A 24,887-nucleotide genomic window follows, 5' to 3' on the forward strand; every position below is an offset into this window, starting at 1 on the left:
CCCTCCTGGTTCTTCAGCCTGGAGTCCCCCCATTGCATCCAGATCCCTCACCCAGTCATTTTTTCATTTTAATGATCACTTACGCCAGATATTGAGCAGAAGTAAATATAAGTAAGTATAAGACATCTGTGCATCACTTTGGCTGGTTTTAAAATAGCAACTTATTTGCGTAAATGACCCCACCCCAGAATGCCTCTGGCATGCCCCTTTCTTATATGTGCAAAGTTACTCGTGGATCTGGATTTACACATGAAGTGTTTGCTTATTAGCTATTTTTAGTATTATTATTAGTATTTGCTGATGTGCTAATTTTTACACGTGCACCGTTTGAAAAATCACTTTACATGCTCTATTACGCATACTGTTACCCACATATAGGGCAGACAATTTTTTTCAAAGCCCATTTCCATGGGAAAATCACTGTTTTACCCATGGCAATGGCTTTTTAAATTGCCCTGTTAATGTAGAGTACAATATACCACAAGTTGTAAACACTACCACAAGAGACCATACATATAGGAGCTGATTTACTAAACTTTTCTTTTTCCTGTAGACACAAAATGGGAGAAATGCATGAGTACATCAGGCTCATAGTTTGCCCTAGAAGAGAAATGTTCCTCTCTTTAATTACTTTACACATGTTAACGTTTATTTTGGGTTGTTAGTTTTCCTGTTAAGTCAGTTTGCACACTTTTCTATTCATGACACCACTTGCTATTTTGCCCTATTGCATTAGTTCAGATGTTGACAAAAGACTACTAGGGAAATTACAGCAAGTGTTAGTATACACCTCATGGAAATATTTTCATAATTATCTAAATTTCCTGCTGTAATACTAAGCAAAAACAGATGTATCATTTTGATCATGGAAAACCTGCACTAAAGTGATGGGGTAAATATGACAGAATTCTGAATATATTTTACTTATGTATAATGTCATGGAGAAAGGAAACTTTGTACCCTCTAGTCCCTTCCCAGGTGCAATCTGCCTTACTGCTATCTTTAGCTGTTTTGTTTTGTCCTTTCTAAGAACACATCACCTAAGCATACTGTCCCTTTAAGGATGGTGGATTTGTGTCTGGACACTTCCCAGACTCAGCTTTGATCACCGTCATGCCCCCAGGTTTGTCTTGATCCCACTGGTTTCCTCACGCATGTAATTCCACCCCCCACCAAACACAACTCCCAATTTACTATGAAGGGGACCACTGGGTGAAGTCCGTAGCTGATCTGGGGGGAGGGGGGGGGGAGATTTACTTCTAGGCACTAGGGTTTTACTCATTTGGACTCAGAAAAAATAATCTCCATATGATAAATGGTTTAACAGAAATCTTCTCTGTAACAAAACATCTTTAATCACAAAAATCTGACAAACACTACATATCCTGTATAATGAATCTGTATTTTCTTTTTCACAGTCCACAAGCAGAATATCCCATCTTTTACTTTGGCAGATTCTCTTCCTGAATATTTTCAGGGAACCCCCATAATTTTCACCTGAATCCCAATGATTCCACCGTAGCTGCACCGCTTCTCTGCAGTACCAACCTCCTCTCTTCCTCTTTCCCTTTGATGTACAATGTTAGCATGATTCCTTTTTTCCCCCTTGTGAAATACGGTATGGGCACCAGATTTCACTGACTGGAAATGTCAGTAGAAAACTCCTTCTCCCAGAATAATCACAGCACACTGCCATGCTCCAGATCCCTTCTGGCAAGCCAAGACTGCAACTCTACTGAGCTCGGAGTCAGAACTCTCTCTCCAGCTTCTTACTCCCAACAGGAGAGCTGTGTTCTGCTCCTTGGAAAGCTCTCACACCTTCCTTCTAGTCCTCAAACTCAGGAGGGTAATTTTGTAACTGCCTGCCTTAGTGTACTTTTTACCCACAGACTTTATATTAATTGTCCAAGGGAAAATACATGCATAATTTCCTTTTGAAAATGATCCCACAAAAACGACCTGCACACCTTGACACCTGCTAATGTGTGCACATAGATTTTCTAGGAAAATTTACATGCGTTAAGGTAAATTTTAAAAGCCTGCAATGTGCCAAAACTGTGAGATATGCATGCAAGTTAGGCTTGTGCGCACCAAGGGATACGTGCGTACATGTTGCTGCGCGCACAAAGAAAAAGTATCCAAAAAGGGGGCGGGGAATGGGCATGGACTGGGCAGGCCATGGGCGCTCTGGGATTCAAACTTGAAATTTGCGCATAACTTTACACACATATGTTACAAAATGACCACATCCCTGAGTGTGGGTTGACGAATGCATGCACATCTGTGCCCACGCACTTATTTAAAAGTTACTGTCACTCTTTTGAAAAATGGACGGAATTCCAAACTCTGTTCCAACCCCAGTCACAATGTGACTTCTTCACTCTGGGGTAAAATATATGCACATGCATGTGCTCGCATATAGGGTGGCCAATTTTGTAAAAGCCCATTTCCACTGATAAATCACTGTTTTATCCATGGAAATGGCTTTGATAATTGCTGTCAGGAAGGATAATTTTATAACTGCATGCATTTGGGTGAAGTCTGCATGCACCGTTTACAATTAAACTTTACCCTGAATTAAAAAAAACAAACTTCTGTGCTGAAGTTCACTTTGAAAATTCATGGGTAGTTGGCCCGGTACACATACACACAGAATAACCCATGTAAAGTTACTCCTCCTCTATGGAGATTGTAAATCATGTGGGTAAACTCAACTTATGCTCGCACTTTTAGAAATAAAAAAGTTACATAAATTCTAACTCCACTTCAGCTCCGACTTTGGGAATACCTCTCCCCAGTTTACGTAAAAGTCCATGCGTACCTGGGTTACAGACATATTTTTATGTACACAGTGTCATGGGCTATTTTCTTAGTGCCATTCACATGCATGAAACCTGGTTTCATGGTGCATAAATGGCTTTGGAAATTCAGCCCCAAGAGGGCAATTTTCATACTATGCAGATTGGAGCAAAGAGCGCACACACACACACTGTTGCACTCCTGCTCACGGACCTAGCCACGAGCAGGCGCTTACCTTGCGGCCTGGAGGCCGCTGCCATTACTGGACCTCCCAGAGTGGCAGGAGCTGCTGCTCCCCCACGGCCCGGAGGCCGCCGTCGTGCCGGCGTGGCAGGAGCTGCACCGGGGTTCTCCCTCACGGCTCGACCTTGCTGCTGCTATGTGCGGCAGGATCCGCTGATGTCACCTTCTCCGTGGTATGGAGCCACTCGTGGCAGGCCTTCCTGTGGCATGAGCTACCCTTTAGCCTCCTCCGTGGCGGCAGGGAGCCGCCGAAGTCCCTGGGCCTGGTTCCAGCCTGGAGGCCGCTCTGAAGCCCCAGCTCCATGGCAGGAGCCGCTTACAGCTTTTCCTTGTGGCTTGGATGTCACTGTTCCAAAGTTGGGCCTGGTCGAGGCCTGCCCCGGCTCCTCCTCTTCGCAGCGGCTGGCATGCCACTGTCCAAGGTCCTGCACCTCTTCCTGTTCCTCCATAGGTGCGGGGCCGCGCCTTGTTTTAAAGGGCCAGCATAGGAGTGGTTCTTGGGCTCCACCTGATGACATCACCATGGGTGTTTCCTGTTCAGCCCTACAAAATGGCCCAGTTGCCATTCAAGCTTTACCTTTGCAAGGAGCTAGTTCTTCTCCAGGGCTTTTTGTCTCTTGCTCCTGCCTGGCTTCCTTTGTCTTCGTGGGATCCCTCATCATTCTATGTTCCTGGTCTCTGCTGATGTTCCATGATCCAGTCCTGATGTTTCGTGATCCGCCCTGATGTTCCATGATCCAGTCCTGATGTTTTGTGATCCGTCCTGATGTTCCATGGTCCTGTCCTGATGTCCGTCTTGTCTTGCATCTTCCAAGGCTCCGCTCTGACCCGTCCCTGCATTGTCCACGACCAGCCTGGCTGGGTTGAGTAGGGCACGAAGCAGACCCAGTGGTCCACGACCATCCCCGCTGGGGTGTGTAGGGTGCTGGTGGGTCTTTTCCATCCATCGGGGCCGAGGATCTTCTATGTCCCTTCCTGCCATCTCCAGGGACCGGAGTCATCTTGATGTCCTGCTTCACTCATCCCAGCTGCCCTTCGTTGGATGTCTGGGAGTCCATCCTGGATGTCCTGGATCTTCCCCTTGGAGGCCTGTCTTTTAAACATTCCTCCAATATCTTTGACTCCGGCTTTGCCTAGCCTCCGGTGGATTGTGCTCAGTGGATAACCCGAGGGCCTTCCTGGCCACTGGAGCCTCCTTTCCAGCTGAGGAAGTTAGTATTAGGGATGTGAATCATTTTTTGACGATTTAAAAAAATCATCAGATATTTTTTAAATCGTCAAAAATTGTTAGAGTCGCGATACAATAGAAATTCCCCCGATTTATCGTGAAAAATCATAAATCGGGGGAGGGCAGGAAAACTGGCACATCAAAACAACCCTTAAACCCACCCCGACCCTTTAAATGAATCCCCCACCCTCCTGAACCCCCCAAAATGTTTTAAATTACCTGGTGGTCCAGTGGGGGGTCCCAGCGCGATCTCCCGCTCTCGGGCCATCGGCGCCATTTTGGCTGCCACTAAAAAAATGGTGCCGATGGCCTGATAAAAAAAAAAGCCCACCCAACCCTTTAAAATGACCTCTTAGCCTCCCCCACCCTCCCGACCCCCCCAAAAAAACTTTTTACAGGTACCTGGTGGTCCAGTGGGGGTCCCTGGAGCGATCTCCCGCTCCCGGGCTGTCGGCTGCCACTAATCAAAATGGCGCTGATGGCCCTTTGCCCTTACCATGTGACAGGGTATCCATGCCATTGGCCGGCCCCTGTCACATGGTAGGAGCACTGGATGGCCGGCGCCAATTTTATTAACGCAGCCGATGGCCCGAGAGCGGGAGATCGCTCCCCGCGCCCCCACTGGACCACCAGGTAATTTTAAAACGGTTTTTGGGGGTTTGGGAGGGTGGGGGAGGGTTTTTTTGTTATCGGATCGGGTGCAGCCGATAACAAAAAAAAAAATCGAGCCGGACGATAAAAATTTTAAGATTTTGAATCGGAACCGGAACCGATCAGATTCCGGTTCCAATTCACATCTCTAGTTAGTATGCTATCCGGATTCCACGCCATCCTGAGTTTTATTGATGATTTTAGCATGCCTTGCCTTGCCCGAATCCTCATCTTTATGTGATCCAGAATCCTTGTCTTCATCTGCAACTTCAGAGTATTCATCTTCAGATCCAGTGCCTTATTCCGCCCTTGCCTCATAGCTGGCCTACTGCCTCTGCCATTACTCAGTGGCAGGTCCGAAAGGGCTTGGAGTGGTCGGAGGACTATTCAGAGACCAACCTTGCGTGGTTGGCCTCACCGAGGCCGTGCAGGTTGGTGGGGGCTTGGGTTCCAGTCTCCACCCAGAGGAGGACCTGTCTCACCTGCCTCGGTGCTTCCTGGAGCTCCTCTCTTGGTGCGCCGAGGTCCAAGGGCACACTTCCCTGCGGAATTGGGAGTGCCCCCTTGCGCTCCCTCCTTCGGTTCCAGAACACACACTTCTTACGTCCGGGCTTTGCAATGATTCTCAGAGCAGCAGTATGCATATACTTGCACCTTGAAATTTGCCACAGGTAGAAAATACCTGTCGCTGGAATCTGCTTTTTTGTGGGTATATTTTTGCTGGAAAAGTGTGCAGAAAGTGCTGAAAATACAATCTGCACAGTACTTTTCCTTCCCAGAGCTAAACATGCTCTGGAGAATGCCCTGTCTCAGTGTGGTTAGAAGTACATGCACCCTGGAAGGATCTGTGGACCTTCAGCCACATGGAGTTAGGGCAATTTGCAGACAATGAATGCCGTGCAATGGAAATGGAAAGCTTCAGGCTTGGTTTCCCCTCCCTGACTCTGGAGAGGGAAAGAGCCTTCAGAGCCCTATCTTTTTGTTTGCTGCTGCTCCCCTGTTCACAACGGCTCCAGGCTGCCTGTGTGCCACCCTTTTCTCCATCGAACATGAGAAGGGCTCTGTGTACCCTCACAGGCACAATCCAATATGGCTGCCTTTGAAAGGGATGCGCTTACAAATGAATCATACCACCTACTTTCTCTTTCAAAGTATGTCCTTACTCCTTTCTTAAGGACATACACATTTAGGGGTAGATTTTAAAAGGTGCGCGTGGGAATAGATTTGTTCGTGCAACCCGGCGCAAACAAATCTACTCCCAATTTTATAACATGCGCGCACTGCCGCACGCATGTTATAAAATACAGGGTTGGCGTGCGCAAGACTGCGCAAAATCAGCAGCCAGCGTGCGCTGAGCCACGCAGCCATCCTCCGTTCCCTCCGAGGCCGCTCCGAAATCGGAGCGGCCTCGGAGGGAACTTTCCTTCCAGCCCCCTCCCCACCTTCCCCTCCCTTCCCCATCTTTTTCTTATTTTTATCTTGCTTTTATTTTATTTGTTTGCAATTATTTCTTTATTAAATTTAAATCATATTTTCAAAGAAACATGATATAAATCAGGAAAAAGAAAAAAATACCTTGAACTTAATAAATGCAAACAAAGCATATCTTACATATTTTAGTCCACATTATAATGGATCCTCATCTGCATAAACAAAAAATCTTAGGACAAACCTAGTTCCTTCATCTGATACTCAACAATTTAGGATAACGTATCTGTCAAGAAAGTCTCCAGGTGCATTGGATCAAAAAAAAAGTAACATTTTCTGATCGGCAACAATGCACTCACATGGACATTTCAAATGAACAAAGTTGCTAAAGTCAAAACACGAGGTTTTTAAATGAAGAAATTGCTTCCTCTTAGTCTGCGTCTCTCTAGCTACATCAGGAAAAACTTATACTTCGACGGCAAAATAATGCATCTATAAACTTAAAAGTAGTTCCTAAAAAAGATCTCTTCCTCAGAAGACAATGCAAAGAAACTACAAGAGTGGATCTAATATACACATCATCTGAGGTCTGCAAGAATAGGGAGCGATCTAGGCTAACTAATTCCCCCCCCCCACCTTTATTTTACAAGTTACGCCTGCCCGAGGCAGGCGTAACTTGTGCACGCCAGCCAGCTGCCGGCGCGCCATGTTCCGGTCCGGGGGCTTGTCCGGAGGCTGCGGCCCCGCCCCCGGAATGCCCCTGGACCGGAACCACGCCTGCGGCCCCCACCCCCGTAACACCCCCGATGATACGCAGGCCACGACACGTCCCCCGACACACCACCAACACTCTCCCCCCAGGAAAGCCCTGGGACTTACATGCGTCCCGGGGCTTGCTCGCACCGCCGAGTCTATACAAGATAGGCTCGGCATGCACAGGGGGTGGAAGGGGCAGCTTTTCGGGGGTTATGTGCGTAACCCTTTGAAAATCTGCCCCTTAGTGAAGAATCCCAAGAGGCCCTTACACCTAGAAAATATCTGAGTGCAAGTGGCCATATGTGTTAGCATCAGCACGAGTTAGTTCATGTGCAGTTAAAGGCCTGCTGGTCCATTCTGAAGCTTTAAGAGCAGATCCTTTCTCAAGTACTGGGGGTCACCGATTTCCACTCAGAGGGATGAGGATCTCACCAACTGCCTTCTTCCCCTTCTCCCGTTCCTCTCTGTGGAAGATAGGATGGGTTCCGGAGCTCAATAGAACTCTGCCCCAGGAACACTCTTTCTCTTTTTTTAAACTTCCTCCTGGGGCAACCTCCAAGCAAAAATAAACAAATAATGTCGTCAACTGCTCTGAGCTTTCTTTTTGAAGGAGTTTGCTGTAATTTCCAGCTTGCTACTCATCACTTGGAACCTTGGCATCAGGAGACTGAGTGGGACTTGGGGTGGCATCCAGAGAACCCCTTCCTGCACTCCGCAGGGCCAAGCCTTCTTTGTTCGATCTACAGAGGAGTCCCCAGAGCTGCATCTGACATACCAAGTGACTACATTCTTTTTATGTTACAAAAACAAAAGGAACTGGAGTTGCTAGATTTGCTGTCTACACCACCCATATGGATGACACTCACTGTGCAGAGATACTCTTTACAGGTTTTTTGTTTTTTTTAAATGCCCCTTTCCCCATTTTTTCAGAAAATCAGGAGTAACAACTCTGGCTATAGGTGAAGATAAACCCAAGGCCAGTGACTTTGCTTTCTTGCACTGGTCATCCAATCTCTCTAAAAGGGGTTATGTCCAGGGCTGGATTTAGGCTTAGGCATTAGGGATGTGAATCGTTTTTTGACGATTTAAAATATCGTCCGATATATTTTAAATCATCAAAAATCTTTAGGGCCACGATACAATACCAATTCCCCCGATTTATCATCAAAAAATCGTAAATCGGGGGAAGGGGGAGGGCAGGAAAACCGGCACACTAAAACCCCCTAAAACCCACCCCCGACCCTTTAAATTAAATCCCCCACCCTCCCGAATCCCCCCCAAATGCTTTAAATTACCTGGGGATCCAGCGGCGGTCCGGAACGGCGGCGGTCCGGAACGGCCCCCTCAATTGAATCGTGTTGTCTTCAGCCGACGCCATTTTCCAAAATGGCGGCGCAAAATGGCGGCGGCCATAGACCAACACGATTCGACTGCAGGAGGTCGTTCCGGACCCCTGCTGGACTTTTGGCAAGTCTTGTGGGGGTCAGGAGGCCCCCCCAAGCTGGCCAAAAGTTCCTGGGGGTCCAGCGGGGGTCCGGGAGCGATTTCCTGCCGCGAATCGTTTTCCGTACGGAAAATGGCGCCGGCAGGAGATCGACTGCAGGAGGTCATTCAGCGGGGGTTCCGGACCACCGCTGGACCCTTTGCTGACCTGACGACTCCTCGATACAAGGCTGATGACACGAAGGGTGCTGGATGGCATATGCAATCATGTGGTATGTAAATAACTTTCTGTAAATAACGTATATTACCATGATGTCACATTAATAAATGATGTCATAGATATTGTGTCAGAATACCTTACTCTCTCATTCCCAACACCTGGTTAACTCAGGAGCACTCCGGGGCATTTTCCCCGGAGTGCTCCTGCAATGCCCAAGTTATCTGCTAAGTTTTTAGAGGGCAAACAACTTAATTAGATAACTTGGGGCTGATGAAACTGGCAGGAATTTTCGAAACTCGGGGGCATGCCTGGCTAAGTGCCAATTTAGCCGGTCAAACCTGATTTTACTATATATTACCTTGTATCTGAGGGGCCTGCAACCTAATTTTCAAAGGGAAATTCCCTATGAAATTTCCCTTTGAAAACTTGGCAGCCATGGGAAACTGAGTACTTTGTACCTGAGTATTTTTGCAGCTGCTTTGAAGCAGGTGCGCTGATGCAAAAGTAAGGATGAGGCTTTCAAAATGAAATCCCCAAACGTATGCTTCCTCTTCCTTGCTCAACCCAGTGCTTTCTTTCTGGAAAAAAAAAAAGGTAGTCCCATGCAGGATGCATGGAGTTTTCTTTTTGAGGAAGCACTGGGCAAATCAAGCAGGTGGAGGAAAAGGTGCTGGCAGTCAGTACTAGCGAGTACCCCTTGAAACAAGCCCTACCCCGTTTTTTTTTTTTGCCAGGAGTAAAAGTACATGAGCTGTGAACAGCATGTGTGCTTTTACCTGCTCAGGGATGAGAGCCAATTTTCACTGTTTTGCCTGCCGAAATGGCTTTGCAAATCACACTCCCCATGAGAAAATCCCTATAGTACATGCAGTATGCCTCTGTGTCTGAAAGTATTGCATTTTTAATTTTTATTTTAAACTTCTCCTTAGTTTATAAACTCTGCCCCTTTTTCTCTCAGATCTTTTTTTTTTTTTTTTTTTTTGAAGGATACGTGCTACTTAATTGTACCCTAGTGCTATAAGATGGAAACACTTGCACTGCACTTTCTTATACGGTCAGAAATGGAAATATCTATTTTCATTAAATCACTCTTTTTTTGTGTGTTTTTACCTAATGTATATGCCATGAATGGCTTGCTGAGAATTCAGTATACATTCCTTTTTAATAAATTCCAAAGCTGCTCTTTGACTGTACATCCAAATGAGCTGATTTAAGATTGGTACTTTGCTTATCCATCAGACAGAATACCAGGAGCCTCCTGTAAGACAGCAACTGGATCTGAGTCTCCCAGAAAGCACTAAACTGGGTCATTAAACTTGTCTTTATAGCTGTGTATCATTAACAACATTTATATAAGGGGAGGACAGTCTCTGATTAATAACACACAATTACAGGCTAAGCATTTTCCACAGAATAGTACATCTGGCCAAAAGATCACCCTGTACTCAAGGGAGCAATTAAAAATGATTCTATTAGGAGGCTATTTAAATAGTAAATTCTGTATATTTATCTTCTTGTTCTCCATTGCTAAGATAGTCTGTATAAAATTAAATATTTAATTAGATTTCAAAATACTGCATATCTCCATTATTTGTTATAATCTGCTACATCAGGGCTGCTCAAACTGGTCCTTGGTCATACTTTTATGAGCACTTCAAAGTGGTGTTCTAGGCAGTGGAGTTGGCACGGAACAGAATTTACCCACATACTTTCGATTGTCGAAGATATATACAAAGGTATTCCGTAAGTATACGTGCACAAAGTTATATTGCTCCCGAGCACACTAGCAAATTTTCATAGCGGATTTATATGGTAAAATAAATCTGCATATTTTAGCATATATGGATGGTTTTAAAATGACCCACCTCATGCATAAGTATAACTTCTGCTCATAAAATTAAATTTTATACATTTAAAACTGCATTTACATGTATAAACTACAGAGACAAATGAAATGAGCCATAAAACTCTATGGAAAAAAAAGGTTGAAATGAATGGATGAACCAAACATAAAATGTTTGGTGTACATATCCCTGATTTAAAATTAGGGCAAATAGCAAAATCAGAATTCAGACTACTCATTGGTATAAGGCCACAAACCTGTGCAACAAGCAAAACATTATTCTAATCATCTGACATACCTTGAAAAAGGTACTGTATATATTATGCAAATTACACTGTCCATTATCTCTACATATTCCCATAATTTAGGGCAAGAAATATCTCCTATGCCTACTTACCAACCATTCATATCAAACGTGATCTCACTAACAGGCCGATGCAATATTAGTGTGTGAAAATTGGGTGCTCATGATTGAGTGCATGCTTTGCTAACATGCGCCCATCCAACTCTCCTGGGCACGTGATGCAGTAGGCAAATGAGCTGCTGCATTAAAAAGGAGGTGCTAGGGAAACTTGTGCTTCTCTAGTACCTCCTCGGCATCGGGCACCTAGGAGAAGTCGCTGTGCACGCATTAGGAAAAAGGATGCTCAATTTTATGAGCGTCCGTTTTCTTAACCTGTGCACAGCTTTGGGTTAGGAAAATGGACGCTCGTTAATTGAGCATCCGTTTTCCTAACCGGACTGCCGGCAAGACTTTTTTTTTTTACGTTACTCCTTTTTTCATTTCCTCCCAATTAATATTGCCTCGATATTATGTCAAAGGAACTACAGAAAAGCAGTATTTTCTGCTTTTCTGTTAACTTTAGGACCTCCTCGAGACTTAATGCCTGTGTAACGGGTGTACATTTATTTGTTATATAAGTTGGTAATAGCTAATAGCCTCATGAACATGAATTTACATGTGATGAGCACTATTAGCTATGTGCTGGTTTGGACATGCATTTTGGATGTGCTAATATCCTTATTGCATAAGGGGTTATGGACACACGTCCAAAACGTGTGTACAACTGTGGGTAAACCAGTGCACTAACCTGAGCATACGGTATTGCATCAGCCTGTCAGTAAACAACACACAAGCTCTAGTGAGGATGTCTTCATACTATGATGGGCACTGGCACTGATGCATCAGCTTCACTATATAGATCTTTACCTCTTTGGTGATGTTTCTTTATGTTCAAAGAATATAGAATTAATTAATTTCAAGAGGAAGCACTCCAGGAGGAAGAAAACTTCTACAAACCTAGTAGAAAAAGGGAGAATGAATATCTAGCAACTCAAGAAGTGAGGTGAACTGAAGAAGGCACAGGGGAACAGAACTTCTCGTTCTTGGCAATGACTGAAAAGCAGAAAGTCACAGAATAATAATTGACCAATGTCTGGTGTACCCCTTGCACAACCTGTACAAGGGAACCGGAAAGCAGACCTCACCAATAGCAACCCTTCTTTCTAACTTTGTGACCTATAGCTTTCTAGAAGACTAGTCTGGAATGAATCCACTGATGATGACTGCAGGCCTTGATTTTCCAAAAGGCACATTAGACTTATGCCTAGGATGGCAAAAATCTGGGGATGGGAGGTCTGCTGAAGATTTGCTGCTTTCCAGCTTTCCAGCTACCTGAATCTCATTCAGAAGAGAATAACACTCTGCTTCCTCTCCAGTCCCTGCCCTCTGCAGGTACCATACAGAGAACAGGAGGGAGATGGGGATGTTACGGGAGTGCTAGGGAGCGGTCCCAATTCCGGGGAGAGTTGTGTGCCCTTGGACCATGGCGCGACTGCAGAGAGGAGCTCCGTGGAAGCACCGAGGCAGGCAAGACGTGTCCAAGCATGGGTGGAATAGGATGACCACCGGAACCCTAACCTCTGCTGAACCTGCATGCACCGGTAGAGACCCAGCTGTTATGGTTTCGAGGTGTTTGAGGGGATTCTTGGGTACTGCGGACATGGCCACTCTCATGGGGAGGAGCCCCATGAGGAACTGCAGTACTAGGCTGGACTCTATACACACAGACACAGAGAATTTGTATTTATTATACAGCTTGGTGGTACTGCCCACGGGTGGCAGCAGTGAGGTAACCCAGTAGAGTAGTCCAGGGGTCCTCGGCAGAGGAGACCCGTCCCACACCCAATGATGGTAGGCTGCGCTGCGTAGAAGAGAGAGTCCCAGATGTAGACTCGCAGCGCTGAAGCTGGAGGTGAGACAAGCTGACAAGGTTAGTTTACTCACTGAATAGATAGCTGTATTTGTTGAAGATCCTGGCAGGCAGAAGTAGTTGGTTTGCAGGCACCAAGGCAGGGAGAGCAGGCCCTCGAGGAGCGAGTACCCAGTATCCCAGATAGGCACCTGAAAGAAAGCATAGGGCCCCAGAGGGCAGAGAGAACTTCCAGCAGCAGCAAGTAAGCAGCAGAGTAGCTTAGACCGGAGGAAAATCCAATCCTTGCTAACTCAGTTTGTTAGCAAATGAAGGGCAGGCTAAATACCCAGATGGCGTGACATCACTCGGAGGGGCAGCCCCCGAGGTTCCTGCCATGACTTGGATAAAGACGTGGGTGGCATGCGCACGCGCACCCTAGGAGGCCCTCAGGAGAAACATGGTGAACACCGTCGCTGTTATGATTGTGGACCCTTGGACCGAGACGAGTGATGATGATGGTAACCACTGAGGGATTGCCTCCAGAGGACCTCGTCTCCGGCAGGTGGAGCTGGTGAGGACAACACGGCAGGAGCTTCGCCTATACTAGTCCTTGTTCCCCGCAGGTTGAGCCCTTGGGTGCCAGGGGCGGCAGGATTTAGGTGTGGGTGCATCATAGAAGACTGTGAAGCTGAGGATGAAGACAGGGCCAGGGATATGGGTCAGGGCAGGCAGCGAAGGTGCGGAACGGAGCCGAATCCAAAGATCCGGGGCAGGCAGCAGACAAGCAAGAACAAAGTACCAGGCCAAGGGTCGAGACGGGCAGCAGACGAGCAGAGACGAGAAGACAAGCTGAGGTCAAACCAGGAGATCAGGCCAAGAAAGGGATCACAGGAACTGGAGGATGAGAAGACCGGAGACAGGAACAAAGGCATGGACAGAAAGGCAGGAACTGGAACGCCAGGACAAGACTCAGGAACACAAGGACTGGAGCAGAAGCAGGAAGGGAATCAGGATCAGGATCAAGGCAGGAACAGGAACAAGAGATGTCAGGAACAGCAACTAGCACTCTGAGGAGACGACCTGCTGCAAAGGCAAGGAACTGGAGATTGCATGGGGTTTAAATACCCCTCCGGAGTGACGTCATCCATCGGGACCGGGCCGAGGTTTCCCGCCGCAGTCCCTTTTAAAGGCAGAGTCTCCCACACGCGCGCCTAGGGAAAGCCCTGCCGGACGGAGGAGGACGGCATTGCCGCCACGTGTGAGGCAGCGGTTGGCCTGCCACAGAGCGGGGCGCACCGGACTGCGGCGGTGACTGGCAGCAGGAAAGGTAGGGGGACCGGCCGAGGCCTGCTACGGCCAGGAGCCACAACACAATGCCCTCTTTAACATATAGTGCCACCCCTCTACCAATTTGATCCATCCTATCATTGTGATATAATTTGTATCCTGGAATCGCAATGTCCCATTAGTTATCCTCCTTTGCCTGGTCTCTGTGATGCCAATTATATCAACCTCTTTATCCAGTGCTATATAATCTGCGATCTATATTCAGACACAGTTCAGATAGCAAAGTTAGCCGGATAAACTTATCTGGCTAACTTTGGAGACATAATTCAGTAGTGCAGCCACACAATTGAATATAGCCCGCAATCATAAGTAGTTAGCCACCTAACTATAGCCAGCTAACTTTAGGACAGCTCTTTGATCCAGTTAGACTTAGCCAGCTAAGTTAACCGGCTAACTCTGAATATTGGAGTTAGCCGGTTAACTTATTTGGCTAACTCAACTCCTCCCAGTTATGCCCCTGGAGCACCCCTGACTTATCTGGCTAAATTCTAGCCACCTAACTTATTAGCTGGATAAAGGCTTACTATAGTCGGATAAGCCATTTGGATGGATAACTTTTCAGTTATCCGTCTAAATAGCTTTTGAATATCGACCTCTCTAACTCCCCCATCTTATTTTTTAGATTTCTAGCATTTGTATACAGACATTTCAGAGTATGATTTCTGTTTGTATGAACAACCTGATTATCAGTTAACAGAGATAATTTGGAATTTTTTTGCTCTGTCTACTTAAAGGTATCTGGTCCACTATAGCATTTACAGCAACCTCTCTACTGGGATCTCTTAAATTCCTTGTTCTCTTAGTATGACACATAGACACATCACTGCAAATCATGCACATTTGAGTGACTGTCAGCTTTCTCCCATCATCTAGTTTAAAAGCTGCTTTATCTCCTTTTTATGTCAAACGGTTTTTATTGATTTACCAAAAGGCCAAGTTAGATAACAGTAAGGATCGTACAACAAAGCCCATTAATGCAGTATATATACAAAAACTACGTGTCCACCAGTAGTGGGGCGTATGAAACAATCAACCATCCAACTCTTTATCTCCTTTTTAAAGGTTAGTGCCAGCAGCCTGGCTCCACTGGTTAAGGTGGAGCCCATCCTTTCGGAAATGATCCCCCCTTCCCTAAAATAATGCACAGTTCCTATAAAACCTAAATCCCTCTTCCCTGCAGCAGCATCTCAATCACACATTGACACTCTGGAGCTCTGCATGCCTGTGGGGTCCTACACGTGGAAAGGGGAGCATTTCTGAGAATGCAATCCTGGAAGTTCTGGATTTCAACTTTCTACCCTTGGCTTCCAGGACCTCCCTCTTGCACTTTCCTATGTCATTGGCACCCGCATGTACCATAATCAGGTGGCTCCTCACCATTTAAAATTCTATTTCTCATCCACCAGCAACCCAGCTATCGACCTTCCTAATAATAGACTCGCCATCCTAACCCTTCCCTCCTAGGTACATGCCCCTGCGAGAGGATACTACATCATTTTTAGTGCAGGTCCTAACTACATGATTGCTTCCTGCCTCACTAAGGTGATGCTCTCCTTCCAGGTGATTTTCTCCTCCAAGGCAACACTGGGTCTGCCAGATTGGAGGTGGGACTTCTCCACTATGTCCCTGCAGTTCTCCTGTATATACATCTCTATCTCTTTTAGCTCCGATAGGTCTGCCACGCTAGCCTCCATGGATTGGACTTATTCTCTGAGAGCCAGGAGCTTTTTTTTTACTTAGTGCACACATACAACCTCTCACCAGCTGGGTGATAATCATAGATGTGGGACTCAGTGCAAAAGACTGGAAAGCCTCACTTTTGCTGCTGGACTACCATCTCCAGCTTAATTTTGTTGATTTGTTATCAAGTAAAAATTTCTAAGGGAGTAAGCATATAAAGCTAATTTAAAGTACTTTTAGTCTATTGATGTTATATTTGTGTGTCAATGACCCTCAAAACACTACAATTAATCTACTTATAACTACTTAGTTAGCCACCTTATTGACTCTTGTTTTGAATTAAATTCCTTCTGTATAAAATCTGTAGTAAATTTATAATAAAGAGTTTTGAGGTATGTACACCATTAGGCATGTGCATTCCAGTCCTCTAAGGAGTGTGAGGCCTCTGGATGCTAAGGCTTGAAGTCTAGATCAACTGCAGTAACCTCTGGAGTCCTCACCCAGGGGCTGCTGGGTAATGTATACAGATGAGCCTTCTGGTCCTCTTCTACTGCTCCTCCCAGTTATGCCCTGGAATGCCCGTAACTTATACAGATAGAACTTAGCCAAATAAGTGCCCATGTTTTCATTTAGCAGGATAACTTCTGAATTATGCAGCTCAATGCTTTTGAATATGGACCTCCCAAGGATCTTAGAAGATGATAACAAGACCTAAAATGGAAGCGATAGAGGATACTATCTTAACAGATTCTGGGCACATTTAGGATTGATATGGAAAGCAGTGGTAGGAAAGGGGTTGAAAGTTCAGGTTAAAGACATGGGGGTAGGGAGCTAGTGATGGGTTGAGTTTGGAAATGTGTATGGCCATTAGGGATGTGCAGAGCAAAAGTTTAAGTTCATATGTCCATATGTCCAAAGGGGGTCCCATTTGCGGTCAATATGGACATAAACAGAATTCAATGAGTTGAGTATATGTCCATATGTCCAAATAAAAATTTAAACCCCTCACCCTCCTTAATCCCCCCCCCCAAGACTTACCACAACTCCCTGGTGGTCCAGCGGGGTCAGGACGCCATTTCTGACCAACTTTGCAAGGAGCACGTGACGTCGGCGTCACGTCGGAGTGACGCGACGTCACGTGATTCCCCGCGGGGGTCGCTTCCGGGATCCTCGTTCGGCCCTAAAGGAACTTTTGGCCAGCTTGGGGGGGCCTCCTGACCCCCCCAAGCTGGTCAAAAGTGCCTTTTGGGCCCAACGAGGGGTCCGGGAGCGGAACCGCGATGGACCACGTGACGTCGGCGTCATGTCGGAGTGACGCGGACGTCACGTGATTCCCCACGCGTCCGCTCCCGGGACCCTCACGGAACTTTTGGCCAGCTTGGGGAGTTTTGGTAAGTCTTGGGGGGGGGATTAAGGAGGGTGAGGGGTTTAAATTTTTATTTAGATCAACAATCGCGATTTCCAACGTATTCAACATAGCTATGTTGAATAAGTTGGAAATCCGATCGTTTACGCCTCATCATTTTTTTAAGTTAAAAAAAAAAATAAGTTGCGTTTTCCATTTAAGTTCAAAACGAATGCACACCCCTAATGGCCATCTATCCAAAATGGAAGAATTGCAGACTGAATTGGCCTATTTGTTTTTTTAATGCAGTCATGTACTAAAGTAGGGCTTCTGATTTTAGGTGTTTCTAAATTGTAAATGTAGCTGTTTATTTTCCAGGTAGGGGTTCTTTGGGGGTACCAAAAATTGGTGTTTATCAATGTTTTTGCTGTGCCTTTTCTGGCTGAATCAGTTACATACATATGTTGCAGTTGAGGAGTTGTTAGTGTGAAAAAGACACAGAATCAAAGTGGAGAATCCAGGGTGGGCAAAAGAGCGGTGAGGCAGTACCTGCGGCAGACAGGAAGTTATCAGGGTAACTTCAGCCAGGACATTCAGTGGGACTTACCCAAGCAAGTCTGCTGCTGAATATACCCACCTAATGTTATCCAGGTACATTTAGGACAGCAATATCCCTGACTAGGCTTATCCAGATAAAGGTATCCAGATAGTACTAAATATTGGTACCATCTGGATAAATTTAGGCTACCCCCTTGCAATGCCTCCTGCTATCCTTCATTTTGTCTGGCAAAATATTACCCAGGTAAAATGTTTCCTAGGTAAAATTTCACTGGTCAGTAGAATGGGAAATTTAAATCTTGGGGTTTGTCCAGATAACTTAAAAGTTACCTGTGCAAACCTTTTTCAATATTGACCTCTGTGTTACTGTGCTACACTAGAGTGATGTTGTCTAAGTAAGTAATTTCACAAGTACTCTATTCAGCTTGGCCAGAGGTGGCAGTGAATTTTGGAGCTGGTGAAATGGCAAAGATTCTGTATTACAGGCATCCACATTGTGCAGACAAGCAAGCAGCTGGCTTGAACTGGCAGGCAGCAACTAAGAACTTGTGAAGTCCTATTGGTAACTCACACAAGAAAACAGCTGGTTATGTCTGGCAAACTGGGCACAGAGCAATTAATAGAAGTCCTAGCGTGTATCACATAATTAGGTCTGTCTGACAGGTTGTGCATTCCTAATGTTAATTAAGTCATCTCTGGCAGCTAGGTTGGTCTAGTAGGTTGTGGAGTGAGAAATTAAGAATAATGCAGATTATGTGATGCTAGATTGTTGTCTGAGTCTGAATCAGGGAAGTTAGAACTTAGGATATAATAATTTCTTTTTACATTTGTTTTCATATGATTTAATAAAGCTGCAGTCATTTGTTTCCACTGTGCCTGACTCCTGTATCCTTATTCACAAGGTTAGGAAGGGAGGGGGAAAGAAGAAGAGACGGAGAACAGAGGCGCACACAGGCTTGCTGGCCTGGCCTATGTTATTTCCAGCAAAGGATATATTGTGACAGACACAGCCCATAGGGTATGTACTTATTCACTGTTGAATGTAATATTCAAATGGATTTTGCAAAGTCTAATGGCTTTTCTTGAAATATGATTTGGTATCTGATGTTGACTGTAAAAGCTAACCCATGTACTTGCAAAATGTTCCAGCAAGGAACTAAGATGGAACGAGGGATCAGCAATTCATAATAGCCAGATGATATTGGCTGTTGAGGGAAACAATCCTGGAATTTGATTTTCCTCTTGGTCTTATATGAGGTTGTACTCCATCTAGCAGCCCTAAGTGATCTTTGCTGTTTAGGGTCATGAATGAGGCAGCAAATGGTGATAAATGACCCTTCTATTAGTTGCTTGCTTGCGTATTAAAAAAACTCCGCCCTTTACTCCACCATCATGATTTCCGGACTGTCATCCAGGCCACCCTCTCTTCCAAATTCGACTACTGCAACTCCCTCCTGCTTGGGCTCCCCTTCACCATAAAACCTTTACAGATGTTCCAAAATGCAGTAGCCAGGGTCATTACCAACACTAGAAAAAGTGCCCATATCACACCCATACTCAAAGACCTCCACTGGCTCCCCATTCCCTCACGCATTCTGTTTAAAACCCTCACTATTATTCATAAAGCCATCTACAGTCATAACTCCTGCTGGCTAGATGAACCGTTCAGCTTCACACTCTCAAACTGGCCCACTAGGACTGATAAAGCAGGAACCCTTCAAGTACCTTCTCTCAAAAAGGCCCACCTATCTTGCACTCGGGAGCGTGCCATTTCCATTGCCGGCCCCATGCAGTGGAACTCCCTCCCCTCAACCCTCCGGCTTGAACCCTGCTCCAACAAATTCAGGAAGAAACTAAAGACTTGGCTTTTTGGACAGGCCTACCCTGAGACCTCTGCGTCCCTGTTAACGCCCCTCTGAGCCGTTCAACAACACTGCTCCTTATGTAATTAATTTATCCTTTTGTAATTAATTTTATTCCCACTATTCTTAACCCAAATTATTTGCCTTCACCTGTTATTACGTTGGTTGTTCCACTTTTTTCTTCTTGCTTGTTCTGCTCCTCCCGTTTTCCCCCTCCCCCTATTTGTTTTTTGTATTTCCTACTTTTAAGTTACAATGTAAACCGGTATGATGTTGTATACTAATGTCGGTATAAAAAAGTCCTAAATAAATAAATAAATAAATTAATAAAATAAATAAATATTGCAGGGGCTATATCTCCAATCATAATGACAACTGTTAGTGTCCTAATCATAGATAGTTGGATGGAAAACGTTTGGAATTGTTAGTTCTGGCTATATGTTATTTGGAGGTTTTTAAACTTTCATAATGTAATCATTCCCTCTTTAACTAATACAATGTTGCTCCAGAAATCTCATCATTTCTTGAGAAATGTTATTCTTACTTTACATATGTGGTAAGTCTATACTTAGCATTCAGGGCATAAACTACAAGTATCTGGCAATGTTGTATTTGTCCAATGTGGTGAAGCTGACTATTTATATCCCATAAGTGCCAGGACAAAGCTTTGCTTTAGTATAAAAAAAAAACACTTGTTATAGAGTTGGAGACACAAGTGCTTTAATGGGGACAGAAGCAGCAGGTCCTAAGAAGATCACCAAAATATCTATACACACACAGACACCATCCACAAATAAGCTGTGTTCCAAATCAAGAATAGTTTACTTATTTTTTTTTGTCTTAAATCCAGAATGTACAAAACTAAAAACAGTCGAAATTACCAAAAACCACAAATGGTTCCACAAGACAATGACAACTCCTCAAACTACTTAACCATCAAAACATACTGGGAAAGATTTCACCTAGCTTCCCACCAGGCCCTTCCTTCTCGTAGACTCCAAGGGAATTGTTAGGAATCCTTCTCATCTATCACTCAGAATTACTCACAGTTGCAGGCTATAAGGGTCAAATCTCTCCCCAATGTCTGGGTCAGATAATTTCCTAGTTGGCTGCTTACCACTTGCAGAAAAGAGCACTTCTTGCCTGTGAATCCACTGAGCCACATCAGAGCTTTCTGCTTTCTCTGGCTCTCTTCCAAGAGCTCTGGCTCTTTTCAAAGCAACTTTTCCATCATTCACTCCTCCCAATACCTGACTCAGTCACCATTTATAGACCTTCTCCTGACACTCACACCCTTTTGGGGAATGGATCCAGCTGCCACTCCTAAGTGACATCACTGCCTTGATCCTCCCTTTGTTAGAATATTCCTAATGATAGTCTATGAGGAAATCCTAACCCCCTTACAGTAATGATGTTGTACATAGCGAAATGAGACTAAAAATGTATTATATTATTCAGAATGGGGAAAAACCTAAAGAGCCATGTTGAGGTAGTTTTTTATCCCAATGTACACAGGACCCTGAGTCACAAATTTTTTTTATATTAAGACGTTATTTTTTTAAATAAATGAATTTGCCTAATATTTTTCTAAATCCTGACTTTAGATGAACTGAGCCCTTCATAAGCATTTGTCATTTCCTCTCATGTACATATATAGACCTTTATATATTCAAGCCGTTCATTTCAGTGCTTTAATTTTCTGATAGGAAAAAGTCCAGAATATATTTCTGCATGAATTATATTTATACACAGAAAGTATTTTCTCTTCATTAATAGGAACCATCACTGAACAGAATTCTAGTTGTGGGCATAAGAAAAGAGACTCCACTTTGACAATACATTCCCTAGCATGAACTAAAGCTTCCTCTTTAACACAATAGAGATTCATGAACATACAAAGGTTTCCTAGCTGCTAAATCTTACTAGTTCCAGCGATATATGATGTTACACCCATATCCTTTAACCATCCTGATTTCAGAAACAGACTCCAGGCAAGGTCATCATCTTTCTTCTTCCTTTTATGCCTTGAATTTCAGATTTGTGCGACTCTGTAGGGTGCCGGGCTGCTTTATTTTTCATTTTTGCTGCCTCCTGTTTGTGATTCCCAGCTGTAGTTGCCATAATACATTTAGATTCTTGATATATATATACAGAATATAAAATAATACAAAAACCTTATGCCATAAATCTGATCATTCATGCTATTTCAGAAAGTACTGAACAGCTACTTTGGTTCAAGTTTTAGAGATGCATGGCAATAAGTTGAGTTGCTTGGCATGGCTGTTGATCACTTAGGTCTTGATAGTAGAAATCCCAAATTATGTGCCCTGATTCTGGAAGTGGGAGGGGCATAAGAAGAGGAAGAGGGTTGGGGGGATGGAGCAGAGACAAAACTAAATGTAAAAGAACTGAAAATGATAGTAAGAAGCATGAGAAACGCTAAGAGGCAATGGAAGTGGCAAGCAGAAAGATGACATGGCAAATGGTCAAAAAGTAAAACCAAAGTAAACAGGGAGGGTAATTTTAATAGTCAAACAGTGCTTTCCCCATTGAAAATGGATTTTTAGAAAACTGCCCTTCCTGTGTGTGGGTAAATGTACTCACAAGTAAATTTACCTGTAGGACACAGGAAGCATCCCTGGGGGCAGGTTGGGCAGCGGTTTACACTTACATGCATATTTTGCTAATTTTCAAAACTATATATATATATTTTCCCTAAGGAAAACTACCCACACATTTTAGCAGGTGTAAATCTGTGGGGGTCATTTTCCCAGGTAATTTTTGTTATGTTTATGTAGGAATGGGAACCCTTGGGCTGAGATGAGAGGTGTCTCCGCCCACAGGGAGGAGCCCTGTGAGCCTCATCGTCAGCAGGCATAGTTTCAGTGGCGTGGGACACAGCTAGAAGTAGAGACTTTATTATGATGGAAGGAAAAAATAATGTCCACAGAGTAGTAGAAATAATGATAAAGCCCTGAGCAATGGGAATGCCCAGAGCGAGACCACTGGTGAGAAGATCCGGTAGTGGGGTATGCTGGGGATCCCCTCTGACGAGTGTAGGCAGCTCAGGAATACGGAGTGAGATAGGCCGAGGATGTCTGTACAGTAGATGTTGAAGAACTGGTAGAGATGCCAGAACCCAGAAGTGGCTTCCATAGTTGGTGTGACGAAACTCTGTAGTGCAGGAAGGCTGAATAGCTTCTACTGTAGGAGAGCGGTAGTGGCCCGAGGTTGGGGGTACACCACGAGAATTCCTCAATACAGTTCGTATAGCAGAAGTCAGTAGAGGTAATCACAAGAGATGGTTCCAGCAGAAAGGGAGAGACCTGCGAAGCAGGTCTGGTAGCGGTCAGGCAGGTAGGCCCTCCGAGGAGTGCATAGCCGGTAAAGCAGGGGAGCCCCCGAGGAGCGGGTACTCAGAGCGTTAGTTGCCAAGACCAAAGTCAGGAACAGGAAGTCCTTGAATGAGGTGGATTCAGCAAGATGGAACTCCTTGCTAAATCGAGGAAGGCAAGGGCCGATCATATTAAATACACAAGCGGATTGATATCATTGGGAGGGGACGCCCCTGAGGTTCCCGCCATGACGTGTTCAAAGGAGGTCTTTGCGCATGCGTGCCTAGATAATTCCAGATCCAAGATGGCGATCGGCAGCACCCACACTGACCCGGGAACGCCAGAGAGGTCGGTGGGGATTAACAGAGACTGTCATTCTTCCCAGACTTGATGGTGCAGGAGAAAAAGAGTTGAGCATGAGAGGTCGCAGCTGTCTGCAACCGACATGTGTAACAGTACCCCCCTTCTTAGGGCCCTTCCCTGGGGGATTCGGCTTCCTAGGATGTAATCTATGGAATTGCTGGATCAACTCCTTGTCAAGGATGTTACATGCAGGCTCCCAATTATTTTCTTCAGGGCCAAATCTTTCCCAGAAAAAAAGATACTCCCATCATCTGCCATGTTTTCTCTCATCAAGAACGTCCTCTACCTGATAAGTGATGTATTCCTTGGTAGACAGAGACTGAGGCTCAGGTGTCTTCTTGGAAATTTTTGACAAGACTAGTTGCTTCAGAAGGGAGATGTGGAACGCAATATGTATTCGGAGTGTCGGAGGTAGCTTCAAACTGTATGTGACTGGACACAGGCGGCGGAGCACTGAAAAGGGTTCTATATACCTTGGAGCAAATCAAACAGATGGCAGTTTAAGGTGGATGAAGCCATATATTGTCTCTGGGTTGAAACTGTGGAGCAGCTCTGTGATGGGCATCATAGAACTTCTTGGCTTGTTATCCTGCCTTCTGGAGAAGTCCTTTAGTGTGCTCCCATAACTGATGTAATTCTTGCACCGATGCCTGGGCTGCAGGAGAAGCTACGGATAATGGCATAGGTAGCAGAGGTAACGGCTGATGTTCATAGACTAGTTGAAAAGGTGATGATCCAGTTGAAGCAAACTGTGGAGAATTTAGTGCGAATTCAGCCCAGGGAAGCAGGTCTGACCAGTTGCTTTGTCTGGAGTTAACATAAGCCTGGAGAAACTGTTCTCTCTGTCTGTCCATTGGCTTGCGGGTGGTACGCTGATGTAAGATCCAATGAGATGTCAAATTTTTTGCACAGGGATCTCCAAAACTTAGCTGTAAACTGAACCCCTCTGTCCGAGAGGATATGTTTAGGCATGCCATGTAGACGGAAGATGTAGCTGATTAACAACCTTGCTAATTCTGGAGCAGACGGTAAGCCGGGCAGTGCCACAAAATGTGCTATTTTGGAAAAGCGGTCGATGGTGACCTAGATGGTATTATTTCTGTTGGAAAAAGGCAAATCAACGATAAAGTCTGTGGCAATGTGTATCCACGATTCACTGGGAGCGGACAGTGGTTGGAGGAGTCCCCAGGGATGGCCGACTGGAGGTTTCTGTCTTGCACAGGTAGGACATGACTCCACATAGGCCCGTACATCATCATTCAAAGAGGGCCACCAATAGTATCTTTGTAAGGTGGTGAGTGTTCTAGCTTGTCCAGGATGACCTACAAGCAGCGAGTCATGGGCCCATCTGAGGATCTTCTTTCTGAGAGAGAGAGGTTCCACTGTCTTTCTGGCAGGAACCATGTGTATGGCTGAGAGAATTACCCTGGTAGGGTCAATGATTTGTCGTGGTGTGTCCAGGACGTCCTCTGGAATGAAGGAACGGGAGAGAGCGTCTGCCCAGGTATTCTTGTCCGCTAGACAATACTTCAATATGAAATCAAATCGATTAAAAAACAGAGACCAGCGAGCTTGTCTATGGTTCAAGTGT

The sequence above is a fragment of the Rhinatrema bivittatum genome, chromosome 2 (genome assembly GCF_901001135.1).
Source record: "Rhinatrema bivittatum chromosome 2, aRhiBiv1.1, whole genome shotgun sequence".
Lineage (NCBI taxonomy): Eukaryota > Metazoa > Chordata > Amphibia > Gymnophiona > Rhinatrematidae > Rhinatrema > Rhinatrema bivittatum.